The sequence below is a fragment of the Chelonoidis abingdonii genome, chromosome 1 (assembly GCF_003597395.2).
Source record: "Chelonoidis abingdonii isolate Lonesome George chromosome 1, CheloAbing_2.0, whole genome shotgun sequence".
NCBI classification, from domain to species: Eukaryota; Metazoa; Chordata; order Testudines; family Testudinidae; genus Chelonoidis; species Chelonoidis abingdonii.
In genome coordinates this window covers 123,085,694-123,106,085 of record NC_133769.1, presented here as the reverse complement: position 1 = coordinate 123,106,085, position 20,392 = coordinate 123,085,694, and the positions used below count along the sequence as shown (strand labels likewise).

Sequence of the window (20,392 nt, the reverse complement as noted above, 5' to 3'; positions counted from 1 at the left end):
TCCCTGGCTGTGGAGAACATCTCCGGTGTAGAGGGGACCGTAAGCTCAACCACAAGCCTCGGCGGGAAGCTCTCAGGGACCGGACTTGATGGTCCCCGCAGGACCGGAGTTGACGGTACCGCAGCAGTCGGTGCCGCGGCAGGTGTAGGTGCCGGGCGGTCTGAACAAGGCTGCGTCTGCGGCGTGGAGGGCACAGAGGTAGTGGAGGACTTCGACCTTCTCAGTTTTGGGGAGAGAGATCAGTGCCGAGCTGGTCCCTGCGCCAGAGATGGTCAGTGCCACGGCGTCTTAGCAATGGTGTCACGGTCCGGTGCCGGAGCAGTGCTTCTAGCAGAGTGCTCAACGCTCGGTGCCGAGGGGGGAGGATTGAGAGCTGCTTCCATTAGGAGATTTTTTTAAGCGAAAGTCCCTCTCTTTCTTTGTCCTCAGCTTAAATGCCTTACAAATATGGCACTTATCTGTAACAATTCCCTGAGGCACTTGAGACAGGAGTCATGGGGATCTCCTGTAGGCATCGGCTTGTGGCAAGCCGAGCAAGGTTTGAATCCCAGTGAACCGGGCATGGACCCCACACCGGGTGCGGGAAAGGGGCTAATGCCCAAACCCCACTAAACTATATACACTAACTATCTAAACAACTATGAAACTAACTGTAATTATATAATTCCTACTATATACAAGAAGATATCGAAGAAAATACGAGTAGCTAGGGAAGTGGAGGACAGCTAAGCCGCACTCCACTGTTCCAACGACCGATACGGGCGGTAAGAAGGAACTGAGGAGCGGTTGAATCGGCAGGGGTATATATTAAACACCATGGTGGTGCCACTCCAGGGGGCGACCCAGCCGACCCACCGAGTGTTGCAAGGGTAAAAATCTTCCGACGAATGTGCACGCGGTGCGCGCACACCTAACTGGAATGGATATGAGCAAGGACTCGAAGAAGAAATTAAATTTTCTACAAAAATTGCATTTTGTTAGCCACTCGTTTCCCCTTACTGACTACCTTTTCATCCATTCATGGATTATAATCAAGTTTCCATCATGTCTGCATTTAGAATACAACTATGTTGTTACAGGGGCTGTGAAAACTGCGTGTATCTGTTTACCATAATTGTATTTTAACACGCTTATTATTTAGTCATCATTCTTTCATTATTAAAAACTTTAATTGTCGGGGAGAAGAAGGAAATGTGTGTCTCTGTGGGAGGACGTGAAGATGAACCAAAGGTAGGAGTGAGGTCTGCTAACTCTCCTTTATGATGGAATTTTCTTTGACACTAAGAAAGCCATAAGGGTTTCTTCTAAACCAGGTACATTTAAAGCACTGAAATTCAGCCTGACAGTATGACTCCTGAGTCTCTTTAGCATGTGAGTCTGAAAGGAAAATTTGTGAAAGTAGCAGCTAGATACTTTGCGGAAATTTTATTTTTGTTAGACAGCACCTCGTCCCAAATGAAATATTTCTTTCTGGCAGTCATTCCTCAAAGCTCACTCTCTTTCAAGTTTTTGGCCCTGGCCTAAAAACTGTTGATGCTCCTTCTCCTGGCATTCCTGCTGCCTTCCATCCCTGGATGAAACACTCTGGTAGCTCCTGAACTTCTTCTGGGTTCAGCTGCTGTTCTTTCTCCAGAAAAGATTCCATCTTGCATTTTTCAATCCTTAGCGCTGCCCCCCGCCCAAGTAACTTCCATTCACAACCACTGCCTTCCCTCCTCTATAAATAACATCCTTTCTTCTGCTTTCCATCCCCAGTAAAAATTTCTGGACATCTTCAAGTCTCAACTGCCTTCTTCCCTTCATAAATGAAAGATGCTTATGGCTCCTCCTGTCTCCACTTCCAGCTACTGCCTTCTACCACTCTCAGACAAAACTCCCCAGCAGACCTCACTCCTACCTTTGGTTCATCTTCACGTCCTCCCACAGAGACACACATTTCCTTCTTCCCCCCGACAATTAAAGTTTTTAATAGTGAAAGAATGACAACTAAATAATAAGCATGTTAAAATACAATTATGGTAAACAGATACACGCAGTTTTCACAGCCCCTGTAACAACATAGTTGTATTCTAAATGCAGACATGATGGAAACTTGATTATAACCCATGAATGGATGAAAAGGAAAATTCACTGAGGAAAATCAGAAAAAACAGTAGATGAACCCTGATTAAATTAAATGCTAGTGATAAATGCAGAGGCTCCATCAAAAGTATTAAATACACAGGCCATTTAATTTTTCTTAGTAACAACACACAGTTTATATGCAACTTAAATTAGTGTTCCTGGGAAAAGTTAAAGCCTGCCTCCATAAAATGCAGCTTAACAACAAACACATATTCCTTCACTTTTCAAAAGATAGCATCGTCTGAGCTAATTCTAAATTTAGAGCCCTAAAAAAAGAAAATCAGTACCTCAACAATAGTATTAAAAAACAAGACATTCCTTCAAGAAATGGATTAATAAGGCTTATAGACCTGGAGGATAAAATGATAGCAGAGTGGTGCAAACTAGAGGTTGTGTTCTTATTTAATAAGGACCCTCCAGGCCCATGATATGATTATTTTTTCAGATTCGAACATCTCAGTGCACTGTGTGCCTCCCGCTCCTCTCTGCCACTAAATCTTCTCCTTTCCTGTGAATTTAAAATCATGGTTCAGTAAATACACTTAGCAAAATAAATGATAAAATCATTTCAAATTATGTAATTGAAATATTTGAAAGAAAATCACCTTTAAAGTAACTACTATAGTAAATGATAATTAGAATAATAATCCATTACATTTCCATGGTGGATCTTAGAGCATAAAGTAAACATTTGTTAAGGTACTGACCAAAACAATGGTAGCTGACTGCACAAAATGAAGTATTTTCTCACTAACTGCTGCTTTCTTCTATAAAACTTTAAACACATTTCACTGTTTTCTCTTTGTTCCCTATGATCATTTAACCCTTTTGTTTTCTTTTCTGCCTGTAAATTTCTTTCCCGCCTCATGATTGCTAGCCATAGGCACCAACTCCATGGGTGCTCCAGGGCTGGAGCACCCACAAGGAAAAATTAGTGGGTGCTCTGCACCCACCACCAGCCAAGCTCCCCTCTCCCCCGTCCCAACCCCCTCCTCTCCTGAGTGCACCGCATCCCTGCTCCTCTGCCTATCTCCTAGCGCTTCCCACCCGGCCACCATCAAACAGCTGTTTGGCAGCTTTAGCACGCTCCGGGGGAGGGAGGGAGAGCGGGGACATGGTGTGCTCAAGGGAGGAGGAAGGAAAAAGGCAGGGCTGGGGAAGAGATTTGGGGAAGGAGTTGGAATAGCGGCAGGGAGTGGGAGGAGTTGGGGAAGCGACTTTGGGGAAGAAGTTGGAATAGGGGGTGGACAGGGCCTCATGGAAGGGGTGGCACGTGCGGCGCCGGGGGCGGGAGAGGCGGGTCGAGCACCCATGGGAAAGAGGGGAAGTCGGTGCCTATGTTGCTAGCAATGTAATTGCTTTTTTTCCCTTTCATGAATAAAGAGAGAGGGCACCCGTGGTGATGAAGGTCAGTGGCACAGACATTTTCATTTGCTTGAGCAGCATAGGGAGTGGGGAATGCCAGTCCCAAATGAGAGCAGGAAAATGATGAGATTGCTGTTGCTTTGGAGCTGCATGACTGAGAGGTGAGGGCTGGCTTGATTCAGCACTGGAATTCTGAAAGCAATATTCTTAGCAGATATACCTTCTTCTTTGGAAAATTGGTGGTGGGAGAGCAAAACTTCTGTTGCCTTTGTATTCCAACTCTGATGAACACGGGGTGCACTGTCATATTACGGATCTGTATCCCAAAATATGATTTATGTGCTGTGTGCATGAGTCTGACCAAGGGCATCAGACAGTTTCAACATCCACACGTAGATACAGGTCAGATCTACACTTGCAAACTTTGTTTGTATAGCTATACCACTATACTAGTAAAAGCAGCATCCAACGAAGTGGGTATTCACCCATGAAAGCTCATGCTCCAATACGTCTGTTAGTCTGTAAGGTGCCACAGGACTTTTTGCTGCTTTTACAGATCCAGACTAACATGGCTACCCCTCTGATACTTGACACTATACTAGTGTGGACACAGCTTTACTGGCAAAACAGGGGCATTATCCTAGATTCGAGCAAACCAAATTGAGCTAGAAAGCAGGCTTCACACTTAGACCCTGTGTAATAAAGATACCATTAAGCAATATGGTACGTGGGCCCATGCACACATGAGTGGGTGGTGGGGTGGGCTGGTGTCACAGTTCAAAGACACTGCACCTGTATTTCCCCAAGTTCATAACTGTCTCAGACTCACAACGAGAACAACCATGAATAGTTCAGTCTTCCCTTTATACAACTTGGGCCTTTAATCTTGGCCTGATGTAACAGGTGATCAGTAGACAATGGCTCACTCCTCAAGGCATAGCTTCATAAGGCTGGGTTTTTGCATTACCAGAGGTGGGGAATTTGCATTCACCTCCTCCTAGATGGCCTCAGGAAAATCACTTCACACTTTTTTGTTCCAAAATTCTATTTATATCTGGCACATTGTTCAACAGAGTCCTTTGAACCTCCGCCGTATGGTTTCACATCTGTCACATCTCCTCTCATGAGAGGTTACATACAATCTTGGCCCACAATAATACATAAACCATTCATTTAAACCAATGGACTCCAAAGATACTTAAACTTAATTCAATAAGATCTCCCAAAGAAGAGGGAAGACAATTTCCTACAATTGCAGAAAATTGCTATATCTGTCACAGGGACCAGGAGTGAAAATACATTACATTTATAGCTGCACTGAAGAGGAGTATGCAGTATATTAGAACTGGGAGGGAGAAGGAGAAAAAAAATGTTCCTGCTTCTTCTTTCCAGTGGTTGTACCTATGCCTGAATCCCCTGTTGCATTGTGCTAATTTAGAGGTCTATTAAACACCCCTCACTCACAGCAATGAAACAAAACAGGACTAGATCCTATGCTAATATGGAAACCTTCTTTTGGTCAGCAATAATAAAATACAAGTAGGATCTGATAAGAAACAGTCAAATGAAAAAAGTCCCATTCAATTACATTGCGTAATGGCAGACAGCTAAAAAGTGACAAGTTTTTAAAGTGCTTATCTACCAACGTTAGAAGTCTAAATATTAAGATGGGTGAACTAGAGTGCCTCATATTAAATGAGGATATTAATATAATAGGCAACACAAAAACTTGGTGGAATGAGGATAATCAATGGGACACAGTAATACCAGGATACAAAATATATTGGAAGGTCAGAACAGGTCGTGCTGGTGTGGGAGTGGCACTACATGTGAAAGAAAGCATAGAATCAAATGAAATTAAAATTTTAAATGAACCAAACTGTACTATAGAATCTCTATGGATAGTAATTCCATGCTCTAATAAAAAGAATATAGCAGTGGGATATATTACTGACCACCTGACCAGGATGGTGACAGTGAAATGCTGAGGGAGATTAGAGAGGCTATTAAAATAAAAAACTCGATAATAATGGGGGATTTCAACTATGACCATATAGACTGGGTACATGTCACCTCAGGACAGGATGCAGAGATAAAGTTTCTTGACACCTTAAATGACTGCTTCTTGGAGCAGCTAGTCCTGGAACCCATTAGAGGAGAACAAGTCTTGATTTAGTCCTAACTGGAGCACAGGATCTGGTCCAAGAGGTGAATATAGCTGGACCGCTTGGTGATAGTGACCATAATATAATTAAATTTAACATCTCTGTGGTGGGAAAAACACCACAGGAGCCCAACACTGTAGCATTTAATTTCAGAGAGGGAGACTTCACAAAAATTAGGAAGTTAGTTAAACAGAGCAATTAAAATTAAAAGGTACAGCACAAAAAGTGAAATCCCTGCAAGCTGCATGGAAACTTTTTAAAGACACCATAAGAGAGGCTCAACTTAAATGTATACCCCAAATTAAAAAACATAGTAAGAGAACCAAAAAAGTGACACTGTGGCTAAACAACAAAGTAATAGAAGCAGTGAGAGGCAAAAAGGCATCCTTTAAGAAGTGGAAGTTAAATCCTAGTAAGGAAAATAGAAAGGAGCATAAATTCTGGCAAATGAAATATAAAAATATAATTAGGAAGGCCAAAAAAGAATTTGAAGAACAGCTAGACAAAGACTCAATTTTTTTTTTAAGTACATCAGAAACAGGAAGCTTGCCAAACAACCAGTGGGGCCACTGGACAATCAAGATGCTAAAGGAACACTCAAAGATGATAAGGCCATTGCGGAGAAACTACATGAATTCTGTGAATTGGTCTTCATGGCTGAGGATGTTAGGGAGATTCCCAAAGAGATATTCTTTTTAGGTGACAAATCTGAGGAATTGTCCCAGATTGAACTGTCATTAGAGGAGGTTTTGGGAAAAAATGGTAAACTAAACAGTAATAAGTCACCAGGCCCAGATGGTATTCACCCAAGAATTCTGAAGGAACTCAAATGTGAAATTGCAGAACTACTAATTGTAGTCTGTAACCTATCATTAAATCAGCTTCTGTACCAAATGATTGGAGGATAGCTAATGTGACGCCAATTTTAAAAAGGATTCCAGAAGTGATCCCAGCAATTACAGTCCAGTAAACCTGACTTCAGTACCGGGCAAACTGGTTGAAACTACAGTAGAGAACAAAATTGTCAAACACACAGATGAACTTAATTTGTTGGGGAAGAATCAACATGGTTTTTGTAAAGGGAAATCATACCTCACCAATCTACTAGAATTCTTTGAGGGGTCACCAAGCATGTGGGCAAGGGGGATCCCGTGGATATAGTGTACTTAGATTTTCAGAAAGCCTTTGACAAGGTCCCTCACCAAAGGCTCTTAAGCAAAGTAAGCTGTCATAAGATAAAAAGGAAGGTCCTCTCATGGACTGGTAACTGGTTAAAAGAGGAAAAAAAGGTAGGAATAAATGGTCAGTTTTCAGAATGGAGAGAGGTAAATAGTGGTGTCCCTCAGGGGTCTGTAGTGAGCCCTGTCCTATTCAACATATTCATAAATGATCTGGAAAAAGGGGTAAACAGTGAGGTGGCAAAATTTGCAGATACAAAACTACTCAGGCTGTCTGCAAAGAGCTACAAAAGGATCTCTCAAAAACTGGGTGACTGGGCAACAAAATGGCAGATGGAATTCAATGTTGATAAATGCAAAGTAATGCACATTGGAAAACATAATCCCAACTATACATATAAAATGATAGTGTCTAAATTAGCTGCTACCACTCAAGAAAGAGATCTTGGAGTCGTGGATCATTCTCAGAAAATATCCACTCAATGTGCAGCAGCAGTCAAAAAAGCAAACTGAATGTTGGGAATCATTAAGAAAGGAATACATAAGATGACCGAAAATACTATATTGCCTCTATATAAATCCATGGTGTGCCCACGTCTTGAATACCGCATGCAGATGTGGTTTCCCCATCTCATAAAAGATATATTGGAATTGGAAACGGTTCAGAAAAGGGCAACAAAAATTATTAGGGGTATGGAATGGGTGCCATATGAGAAGAGATACATAAGACTTTTTAACTTGGAAAAGAGAAGACTAAGGGGTGGATATGATAGAGATTTATAAAATCATGACTGGTGCGGAGAAAGTAAATAGGAAGGAAGTATTTTTGAAACAAACAAAAGGAAGTATTTTTTCACACAATGTACAGTCAACCTGTGGAACTCCTTGCCAGAGGATTTTGTGAAGGCCAAGACTATAACAGGATTAAGAAAAGAACTAGATAAGTTCATGGAGGATAGTCCATCAATGGCTATTAGCCAGGTTGGGCAGGGATGGTGGTACTAGCCTCTCTTTGCCAAAAGCGGTGAGTGTGCAACAGGGGATGGATCACTTGATGGTTACCTGTTCTAGTCATTCTCTCTGGGGCACCTGGCACTGGCAGAATACTGGGCTAGATGGACCTTTGGTCTGACTCTGTATCGCCATTCTTATGTTCCTAACGGGTTAATGGGGTGAACTGATGACTATCAGGAGGAAAGGTCCTAATCCTTGGTCTTGATGTGGGGAGTAGGATGAGGGTGAAGACTCAAAGGTTTGGTGGACAGTTCTCTAAAATTTTTGTTTTAGAAGCCTGTGAAGAAGGTAACCTGCTTTCCCCCTACCATGTATTATTGTTGTGCAGTGGGACATTCATTTACCACTCAGAACAGTGTCCAGCTTCCAGAGCTAGAGAGTCCATGGGACTCATTGAGGTAGATTTTGTCTAGATTGGGGTATTAGTCTACAGTATGTACATTCGTGAGCACACACACACCTACAGATTCTACTATTCCCTCTCCCATGAATAGAACACAATGAAAGAAAAAACATCAAAGGAAACAGTACTGTTTCATGTTTCTTCTCAGCTCACAGAAGATTTACACTGTCACTGACCATCAGATGGAGTAAAAGAAAATCAGTTGCTGAGAACAGATAGCACTTACAAATGCTGCTGTTTTATTTCTGTCTTATGGTCACAGAGATATTCTCTTTTTTTTCATGTCTGAGCACAGATGGAAACTGAATATAAGAACACAACACAAGCAGCAGCAGCAGGAGCTTTATTTGGGCCTTTAACCGACCTTCTAGTTTTGTTAATTAATAAATTAGTACATTAATCCATAGCTACCTTCTCCAAACTACTTTTAAATGTCTCAAATGATACCACTCACTACGAGTAAGCATTCTGTGAGATAAGGCCCAAAGTTTCCTTTCTTTAATTACATCTGACCACTGCTAGTTATGCTCTATTTAACACCCTGAATACTTCCTCTCAATCCCTACTGTTTGCTGCCTTCAAAGTATTTGCAAACTTTTGTGCCCATTAGTCAATTTTTAACCAAGTTACATTTAGCTACTAAAATCACTTTTCATAAATCAGTCCCTGTAGCCCTGCTGATCATTGACTCTTAGTTCCCTCCAGTTTTTCAGCATCTTTGTGCTAATGTAGTGCTTAGATTTAGAGCTAATTGAAAAAAAAAATGTCCAAATGTTTTTTCAACAGAAAATATTTAAAAACTGTGCATTTCAACAAAAATTTCCAGGAAAAATATTTTTTAATGAAATTTTTGAAAAAAAATTGAAGTTTCTGTTTTGAATGTTATGGGATTTTATTTTTATATTATTTTTACATTATTTCATGACGACAAATATATTCACTTGGACTGAGGTTGAGATGGAAATAGAAGAAAGACTTGTTGAAAGTCTCTGGATAAGGATAAAAGGAGTAAAAATACATGGGTGATGTCATGGTAGCGGTCTACTACAGCCCACCTAACTAGGAAGAAGAAGTGGATGAGGCTTTTTTTTAAACAGTTAACAAAATCATCTAACGCTCCAGACTTGGTGGTGATGGGGGACTTCAACTACTGACATCTGTTGTGAAAACAACACATCAGGGCACAGAATATTCAGCAAGTTCTTGGAATGTATTGGAGACAATTTTTTATTTCAGAAGGTGAAGAAAGCAACTAGGGGAGAGGCTGTTCTAGATTTGATTTTGACAATTAGGGAGGAACTGGTTGAAAATTTGAAAGTGGAAGGCAGCTTGAGTGAAAGTGATCATGAAATGGCAGAGTTCATGATTCTAAGGAATGGCAGGAGGGAGAACAGCAAAATGAAGACAATGGATTTCAAGAAGGCAGACTTCAGCAAACTCAGGAAGTTGGTAGGAAGATCCCATGGAAAGCAAGTCTAAGGGGAAAAACAATTGAAGACAGTTGGCAGTTTTTCAAAGAGACATTATTAAGGGCACAAGAGCAAATTATCCCGCTTCATAGGAACAATTGGGTTTGTTTAGTCTGGAAAAGAGAAGACTGGGGTGGGGGGACGGACATGAAAACAGTTTTCAAGTACATAAAAGGTTCTTACAAGGAGGAGGGAGAAAAAATGTTCTTCTTAACCTCTGAGGACAGGACAAGAAGCACTGGGCTTAAATTGCAGGAACTGGGGTTTAGGATAGATGTTAGGAAAAACTTCCTGTCAGGGTGGCTAAGCACTGGAATAAATTGCCTAGGGAGGTTACGGAATCTCCATCATTGGAGATTTTTAATAGCAGGTTAAACAAACACCTGTCAGGGATGGTCTACATAATATTTAGTCCTGCCATGAGTGCAGGGGACTGGACTAGATGACCTCTCGAGGTCCCTTCCAGTCCTGTGATTCTATGATACCATTGAAACATTATATTTTTTATTACATACTTTACTTTTTAAAATATTTAAGGGCAGCCGTTACTTAGTATTGATTGAAACATCTTCTTTTCTAAATAAAACAGTTTGACACTTGAGTTCATAACAAAAGAGTTCCAAGTTATACTGTTATCGATATTTCTGCATCTCATTAATGTGTGCGCCTGGGATCAATATTTCCCATGTGTAGTAATGGGAAAGTAATCGTTTGTCCAAACAGGTTCTGACTGCGTGAGTTTCTGTCTAGATATCTTTAGATATCTTGGTATTACTGTTCAGTCTATACTAGTATTTTTGTTTTTCTAATTTAGTATCAACTGCAAATTTCACGTCAGTGTCTTTTCCCTCCTCTGGACGATGATCAATAATATTAAGTGGAGCTCATTGAATACTTTATTCAATAAATGTTAGTTATTCAGTGAACGATTTATTCAAAATAGCATTCAAATAATAAAGCTGGGCCTGTACTGCCCAAAATATTTGATTAATAAGACATTTGTCAATAACAGTACAATTAACTGAATGATATATTTGTCAATACCTCTGACCAGCTCTATTAAATAAATTGGGACCTAACATCAATCTCTGCGATGCCACAATAGACGACCTCCTCCTCAACTTGAAACATTGCTGTTCAACATTTCCCTGTTTATAGCCCTTCAGCCAATTTTCAGTCCAAAGAAAAGTGCTCCTATCCAAGCTCATTTTAAAGTACAAGCAAGTAAACCATCTTTCTGAAAATAGTCAATTTCTCTGTAAATGTGCATCAGAGCAAGAATATTATTTTCATGTGTCTTGGCTTTTGTCCTATGTTACCCTGGCAATCTAGAGAAAACCACAGTTGGAACTATTATATCCCCTCCTTCCAAACTACTGGTCTCATTCTGTCACCAACACTTGTCTCTCTACAAGGCTTTTGTTCAGATCTAAAATCCACCCCCCCCACATTCATTTCCCACAGCCATCTTTGAACATTTTTCCATTCTGCCTCCTATGCATGGCACTCCCTCCCTATTCCAGTTGGCCAATCCACCACACTTTTTTCATTCAAGTGCCTCTGTGATGAAAAATGGGAGATATTAGGCATAAAATATTATAGATATGTGACCTCTGCTTGCTTGCTTGCTTGTCATTGGGTTTCTTGTTAAAGGATAACTAAGGTTTAAATCAGTCTTTGGCAGCTTGGGTATGTGTGACAGGGTGTCTGCCCTGCACTGGCCCTGAAAGGGTTAAAACCCAGCCTGGAGGGCTGCAAGGAAATAGCCAATTATGGTAGTGCCTGCAACCAATTAGGGCGGTGGCTGGACCAGCCAATCAGGGCCCAGCCAGCCCATAAAAAATAAGGCTGCAAGCCACAGCAAGGGAGTTTGCTGCAGGAAGCCCAAGGGAGGGGATTGGCTTCCTAGAGGGCTGCAGAGACTAGCACCATGAACAGGGCTGCTAGGACTTGCAGGCCCGAGGCCCTGGGATGAGGATGAAGAAGCCAGAGGCAGGAGCCAAAGATGATGGGGCTGTGGGAAAGTAGCCCTGGGAATTGAGACAGACTGGTGGAGAAAGAAAGGAGGGGAAGCGGGAAGCTGTTGTTTACAGGGTCCCTGGGCTGGGACCCAGAGTAGTGGGTGGGCCCAGGTTTCCCCTCCCACACACACACACTTGCTGCTGAAGAAGCAGCCAGGCTGTAGACTACCGAACCGCTGCAAGGAACGGCTAGACTGTTGCAGCATGAGTCCCGTGGAATGGTGGAACCCGGATTGTGACATGGCCGGAGGCTGTGCCTAAAAGCAGAGGCAGTGAGATTGGAACTGCAGTGGGTCTGCAGGCAGAGACAAGGATGGGAGAGCCACCACCACTGGAAGGCATACCTGCTGACCAGAGCTAATTCCCGAAATGGCCAGCATGAGGCGCCAGTGTGGTGAGTGACCCTATGACAATCTGTAAGAACTAAAATGGTTTAGCTATCCTAGTCATGGTGCTTAACAAACAGTACAAGTGTCAAGGCCTTTGACGTTTTGTCTCTGCACAAGCTGGGCACAACACCCCCCTCAGCCCCCCACCCCAGATTTACTCCGGCAAGGGGAGCAAATCTGGACACATAGAACAAAGAGGCTTGCCTGGTTTTCAAGACTCACTCTCAAAAGCCTAGGGAAGAGACAGAGGCAGGCTCTGCAGAGAAGTGTTCACAGCTCCTGAAGGGAAGTCTATAGCAGTAGACCTTCAATCCATCTTGTCTTCTAGTTTTCTTTATCAGTAAGTCATGCTGAGGACTCATGGTTGGTAAACAGGGAGCTGTAACCTACAGACCCATTCTAAAAGTCAGGATTCCACTCTGAGAGAAGTATAGGTGTTGCCCTGTCACTTGAAAGGGATGCCCATGGAAAGAATGAGTAAAGGGTCAAAGGTCCAGGGAACCCAGGAACCATGACAGCCTATCTCCCATGAGATCCGTAAGAAGTGAGTAGATAGTTTGGAAAAAAAGGTGGAAAGAAAAATAAAAATGAACCCAAAAATTCCCCTGGGTTAAGTCATTCTCTCTAGTTTCTACTGTGCATCCCATTTTCTTTGTTTCTATCTTTTAGACCCCAATCCTGTAATCAGCTCCATCCATGCAGGATTGCGGCTCAGACCATAATCCCTTCAGTGACAAGAACTATATTTTTCTTTTGGTCCTGCCACTTCTTTTATTATTAATAAAGTGTGAACATCAAAATGACAAGGAGGAAAAGGACAAGAGCTGACTGCTATAGGACAGGTAAGAAGGAATTCTCACTCCCTGCCCACATATCCATTTAGTACCCCTCTCATTGACCTCAGTGGGCTTTTGGATCAGGTCCTCACTGCACTGCACCTGGGAACTTTTACACGGTTTAAATTGGATAGAATTGTGGTTTAAGGAAAGTTTAGTTCTCTCCTTCCTTCCCAAACCAGTTCACCCATCATTTCTTCTACCCTTCTCTAGCAGTAATTGCTATGAGTATGGATGGTACAGGCAAAGAGGATGTCTGAGTGAGCCTAAATTGATTACTAATCTGTCAACCCACACATCACTCTTCACAGCATCATTAATCATTGGCAGTGGAAAAGCCTAGAGAGGTTTGAGGCTTCATGAAACCAACAGAGCTTTTAAAAAGGGAAGTTTGGAGCTGTATTGTAAAAGATTTTAGAAGTTTATTTTTCTTTAAATTTTTCCCGACAGATTGATTCAGAATTCATCAGACACACACGCTTTCCTGAACTAGAATGACATTTTACATTTATTGGCAAGAAACCCCGAGATCACTTGGCAATGTGTTTTGCCATCAGTTTTCTCTCGCCAGGCACCTTATTCTGTTCACTAGCAGTGACGGGCCAACCTCAGAATGTTCAACAGTTTGGTTCAAAAAAGGACTCAAGTCTAGCTACTTATTAGATTATTGTCCCAGGGAAAACCAGGGCATATCTGGAAGAAGTGCTGGTCAATAGGCAGCATTCTTTTCTGTAAGTCAACACTGAGCTAATGCTCCCATATCATGCTAGGATACTCTGTTCATGAGGGGGAAAAAATGGAAAATATTGAACAAATCTCTTCTGAACTTTTGAAATGGGTTGGTTCAGCTGGCACAGATCTCTGCACATGTACAGGTATATTGAGCACTGATGTAGTTGTAAGGTTAGTTCCTGGTTCCTGGCTATCCCACCAGCTCTGTGCAAATCCATGCTCCAGGATTTACTGTCTTCCCCTACCCGTAAGATCTGTTCTGAGGCAGGAATTCGAGCAATCCCTGTGGGCCTGGATATGGATGTATTTGCATTGATTTAAATTTTTCTTGTTCACAATCTACCTGGGGACAATTTTGTTTTCATTTATGTTTTAAAAACAGGCAGGTAAATGGTGAGCGGGGAGTTTGGTAGAGGAGGACTCTTCCCCACCAATGTCTAGAATAAACTAAGGATGAGTGGAAGTTCTGGAGTGAACTAAGGATGAGTGACAGGTTTCAGAGTGGTAGCTGTTAGTCTGTATCAGGAAAAAACAATGAAGAGTCCTTGTGGCACCTTAGAGACTAACAAATTTATTTGGGCATAAGCTTTTGTGGGCTAAAATCCACTTCATCAGATGCATGGATTGAAAAATACAGTAAGCAGTATATATTACAGTACATGAAAAGATGGGAGTTGCCTTACCAAGTGTGCATGGGAGACTTCAGTGCTAACGAGGCCAATTCAGTCAAGGTGGAAGTTGCCTATTCTCAACAGTTGACAAGAAGGGGTGAATATCAACAGAGGGAAAATTACTTTTTGTAGTGCTAACGAGGCCAATTCAATCAGTGGCGTCTTTTGCTAATTGGAGCCTAGAGAAAAGTCTGAGAAGCTGTCCCCACTCTCCCCCATGTCTGGCTGGGAAGTCTATCCAGTAGCCTACACGTGCATCTGGTTTAGTTGTCATGGGGCAAATGCACGGGGCAGCAGCATTAAGGTGTTTGCAGCTGCTGGAGCTCCGTGCACTTGCACGGAGGTCACTTCTAGCAGCAGGCAGGGTTGTTAGTACAGGACTACCAGACAGAGATGCAGCCTGACTTACCTGGGAAACTTAGTCAAATCCCCACACTGGACAATTGATTCCTTCCCACTTCGGTGTCCGTTTCCAGAATCCAATTTGATGCATTTTCATGATAATATTTAGATGAATTTAGCCATAAAGACTTCCCTTAGCATTACCTCACCCACCTTGTCACGCGGAGTATTAACAACAGTTATGCTGCTACAACTGCTTGTGCTGAGTTTTAAAGATTCCCCTCCTCCATTGCCTAGTCTGTCTTTCAATGTTTACAGAACACCCTTTTTCTCCCTATCCCACACCCACTTCTAATGGGCCAGGTCCTTCTTTTGGCTTTGAGTTTTATTTTTTCTTCCTTCATACAGTGATTGCCAGGTTTCAGATGACAGACCAAACTTTCCTCTCCTTGAACATTATGGGAAGGTCTACACTATGGGGGAAAGTTGATCTAAGCCAGGGGTTGGCAACCTTTCAGAAGTGGTTTGCCGAGTCTTCATTTATTCAGTCTAATTTAAGGTTTCGTGTGCCGGTAATACATTTTAATGTTTTTTAGAAGGTCTCTCTCTCTGCAACTCTATATATTATATAACTAAACTAATGTTGTATTGTAAAATAAACAAGGTTTTCAAAATATTTAAGAAGCTTCATTTAAAATTAAATTAAAATGTTGATCTTACGCCACCAGCCCGCTGCTGGGCTGGGGTTCTGTTCACCTAGGCCGGCAGTGGGCTGAGTGGGGCCTGCGGCCAGGACCCCAGCTAGGAGGGGTCTGGCAGCCAGAACCCCAGACCGGCAGCTGGCTGTGCGGGGCCAGCAGCCGGGACCCCAGACCGACAGTGGGCTGAGTGGCTCAGCCCACTGCCACTCAGGGGTTCCATCCGCCGGCTCCTGCCAGCCGGCATCCTGGCTGCCAGACCTGCTCAGCCTGCTGCCGGTCTGGGGTCCCGGCCCTCCTCACATACAGTGGGTACCTACCTTCTCCCTCATTCTGGCCCATTGTCTTCCTCTCTCTGGACTGGGCTGAGGGTGGAAGTGGACTGAGCACAGGGCTAGGGGTGGAGGGTCTGGCGAGGAGCTAGAATGAGGGAAGAGGCTCAGGGTTGGGGCAGGAGGTTTGGGTGTGGAGGCACTTACCTGGTCAGCTCCCATTTGGTGTGAGGAGTGCAGGTGGGAATGTGAGTGGGGGTGCAGGAGCTCCCGTTTGGTCCTCAGGGTGGGGGTGAGGATCTGCGGGGTGCATGGGATGTGTGGGGGTGCCAGAGGTCTGGGGTCATGAGGGAGGGGTGAAGGAGTCAGAGGGCTGGGTGGTACAGGGCTCAAGGCAGGGTCCTGGGGCGGGCTGTGGGAGTGCAGGGCTCAGGGCAGAGGGCTGGGTGACTGCCCCCCCCAGAAGCCCCAATCCCCCCCACTCCTTGTCCCGACTACTCCTCCTGAGACCTCACCCCCTATCTAAGCCTCCCTGCCTCTTGTCCCCTGACCACCCCCCCTAGGATCCTACCTGTCCCCTGACTGCTCCAACCCTTATCCACACCCCCGCCCCCAGACAGAACCCACTGGACTCCCATGCCTATCTAACCGCTCCCCACCCCCTGACAGGACCCCCAGAACTCTGGACCCATACAAACCCCCGCCCCGCTCCCTGCCTGCCCCAACCCCTCTCCACACCCCTGCCTCCTGACAGCCCCCCTAGAACTCATGACTCATCCAACCCCCCACAGCTCCTTGTCCCCTGACCACCCCCTCCAGAGACCCCCCCCAGACCCTCCTTGCTCCCCGTCCCCTGACTGCCCTGACCCCTATCCACCCCTCACCCTCTAACAGACCCCGGGACTCCCATGCCCCATGCACCCCCGCTGCTCCCTAACTGCCCCCTCCAGAGACCCCTCGCCCCTAACCACCCCCCTGGGATCCCATGCCCCATCCAACCCACCCTGCTCCCTGTCTGACCCCACCCCTTATCCAACCTCCCACAGCCCTGGACCCGGACCCCTTACCATGAGGCTCCCAGCTCATCCGAAGTTTTGTTGCTGCCGCGCACGCGCAGCCCTGCCCCTCAGAGCGCTGTGCGCGCCACGGCATTGCTCTGGATGAGCGGGGAGCGATTTTCCCTCCCTACGGAGCCAAATGTTGCCCCGTGGGAGCGCATAGCCCCGGCCCCTAGAGCGCTGCCTGCGCGACGGCAGGGCTCCGGGGGGAGGCGGGAGAGGGGCCAGCGGCTTGCTGCACTCTGTCCGTGCTCTGGGCCGGGCATGCGGACCCTGCAGCTTGCCACATTGGCAGGATTTTTAATGGCACACTGGAGTCCCGGCAGGCTCCAGTGTGCCATTAAAAATCGGCTCGTGTGCCATCGGTTGCCAACCCCTGATCTAAGCTATGTAATTTGAGTTACATTAGTAGCATAACTCAAATTGATATAGCTTAGATCTACTTACCGGAGGGTCCACACTACGCAATGTCAACCGGAGACACTCTCCTGTTGACTCCCCTTACTCTTCTCATTCTGGTGGAGTACCGGAGTTGACGGGAGAGCGATCTGTGGTCGATTTAGTGGGTCTTCACTAGACCCCGGTGGATTGATCATTGCAGCGTTGATCCACCGGTGAGTGGAGACAAGCCCTATGTCTTCCTCTCCAGCGTCAGGAACTCTGTCAGTTGTCATACTGCCCTACCCTCTCTCTTAGGCAATCTCTATCTTTCTCCCTCACTCTCCTCCTCACTAGTCCCTAATCCTCTTCTCTAGTTTCCTTCCCTCTGCCAAGGTTTACTTCTTTGTTTATAGCCTCCCAACTTCACTGCATCTCTGCACTAATATAGTATTGCCAACTCGAAGCATTCAAATATCACGAGTCAGGGTCCAAAAAATCATCATTGGTTTACAAAATCATGAGATTTCAAAAATAAAATATTCTGAGTCTTCATGGATCTTCTGGCTTCCACACCCTTAGAGGTCTTGTTTTCAAGCTTTTCTTGGCTACCACAAGGGCTATAAACTTACTTTTTTAATTACTGAAAGCTGAGAATCTGCTGTATTCACATGATACAAGGATTAAAGAAAAACCCTACTGATCATGAGACTTTCAATAAAATCATGAGAGTTGGCAGCACTGTTAAATATTTCAGTCAACACTAGTTTAACAGAACTTCTCTCTCATTATTTACCCATGGTGTTTAAGCTGAAACGTGCACAAGCCTTTGCAACTATTCTACAACTCTCTGCATGCATTGCTGCTCAAATTGTCTTTAGTCAAGTTGTTGGGGAAGATGCAGGAATTCCTTTGGCCTGGATAAAGCAGGCGTTTAGCAGAGATTAATGGTCCCTTCTAGCCTTAAAATCTATTAAACAAGTTCACTCTGTACTTATTCTTCAAAGTATATTTCAATAGACTGTTTTCAGGCAGGACTTTAAGAACTTCTTTCACTGATGATTGAAATATTTCCTGTTTTAGGGAGAAACAGGTACCTCCTGAAGCAGAGCTAAGATCAGAGATTGGGCATCAGATACATGCTTTTATTTTGCCAACCTTCTTTCTAGGCATTACAAAAAGTGGGTAAATAATGCATCATGGACTGAAATTATATAGTTATAGAGCTGTCAATCCTGACCTCGGTTAACAAAACCAGCCTTTCACAAACCAGACCAACTACACCTTGAACACTTCTCTGCTTTCTCCTGTGCCACCCCATATGCCTGGGAGAAGCTACTTGTAAAAGCTGCAAAGCTACTACATTGTCCTCCTTAAAGCCCACCTCTGCCATGAAGCCCACACAACACTTGACAATGGCTATAAACATGGTAGTTTTACAGATACCTTGTTCTTTCACAACCCGTTTCTTTTTCTCCCCCTGTTGTCTCTCATCATATAGTTAGACTATAAGTTCTTTGGGGCAGGACTGCCTTGTTTATTTTGTGTGTGTACAGGACGTAGCACTATGTGGCCCTGATCCCTGAATGAAGCTTCGAGGATCTACAATACAAATAATTAATGTTTCCTTCAGTGATTCAAATTCATCTACTGAAACTCCAATGAGTTCAATGAAGTTACACCAAGAGTGAATTTGGTCTAATACAATTATTTAAACATTTGAAAGCATCATACTCTATTTTAGAGGATAAATTAAAGGGGGAGGGAACCAGTGCAAAAAGTATTTCCTATAAATTTTGAGATAAAACAAGGTGGCAAATTAATTTCTGTACAGATGAACCACTAAAAATATTGTAATTAGTAAGACACTGAAAAAGACTGAATAGAACTGAAATGGATTTAATATGTGTTGAATAAAATATAAACTTGGAATACTTTTTAATCCTTGTTTAACCCCAAAAGAGGCAGGCAGACAGATTGATCTAGGGGACTGGATGGCTGAAGAGATTATTAACAGGATAAAGAACTTCTAGGTCACCAAACCCTTGGTCCAGGAACACTTGAGTATGGCTGCTCAGGCCCATCCAAAGTCTAATTTAAATGGAACTTTGCAGAGTTACAAAGGCCAGGACGTTTTAAGTTAAATATACATTAAAAAGCCTAAACATTTGAAAGTATGGACACACAGAGTTCAGCCACCTCTGAGAGTCTTAAAGCTGCCCCTGTACATCTGCAAACCATCCATGCAAATTCATCAGAAAAACTTACACTTATAAACTGCATACTACTACTATACTTTCCCACATCTGACACATACAAGTATGCATCCTACCCAACCACAGATTTATCACACACACACCATGGAGCCTCTCAGCATAAGTACAGTGGCAAAAATACAATACACACAGTAACACTAAGAGCAGAATGTTCTGACCAAAATTCCCTCCACAAGCTTCAGCAGCTACTTAGCCTGAAGGAGATCCTCCTCTCCCCAAAGGGCCTTATACTGTACCCCAAAGGTAAAAAGCACAGGAAGCATCTTCTATAGTGTAGGACGTTCATATAAATAGGACCTATCAGCAGATGTATCCTGTGAAATCTCAGCTCTCAGGATGGTGCATGGAAAGAGAAAGACAGTCTCTCAAGACCCAAATCTTTTAGGACTTTATAGATCAAAATGAATACACTGAATTGCAAATCAGAAGCCTGGGGAGTCTATAGAGAATAGTTGGGGATATGTAGGCTTCACATGACTCATACAGTCAACCAGCCAGCCAGTCTCATTTTGTGTTGGCTGATGCTTGGCTGAATCGCATTTAGAGCGAGTGATTGTAATCTAATCTGGAGGTGAAAAAGGTATGAATGACCACAGTTGGGTCCATGGCATGGAAGAGATGTCACAATCTCCTAGTTAAACAAAGGTAATGAAAGGGTCTTCTAGCCACTGACATTACTTGAGACTGAGAAGAGCAGTTGGGGATTCCAGTGCCTGTAGAGGCTGTTAATATCAAAGAGCAGACATACCACTTTAGCTGAATTAATGCATACTGCCCTCACAAGATCCCCTAAGCCAACCAGCATCACCTGAGTCTTGTCTGAACTGAGCCTTGCAAGTCCTATCACAGCCAGACTACAGGAAAGCAGATAATTTTACCATCTAGGTCTGCTGAGAGTAGAGCTGAGCATTGTCATCATACCAATGATATTGCAGCCTAACCCACCTCAGTATTTCCTCTAGCAACTTCACCAAGGGAGTCACTTCAGAAAAAAATGGCAG

At 43.7% G+C, this 20,392-nt stretch overlaps 1 protein-coding gene across 2 annotated transcripts in view; it reads right to left on the bottom strand.

Moving 5' to 3' along the window:
• PIK3C2G (phosphatidylinositol-4-phosphate 3-kinase catalytic subunit type 2 gamma) overlaps positions 1 to 20,392 on the bottom strand; it is a 337,252-nt gene that overhangs the window by 33,379 nt on the left and 283,481 nt on the right. The gene's annotated exons all lie outside the window — the stretch shown is intronic.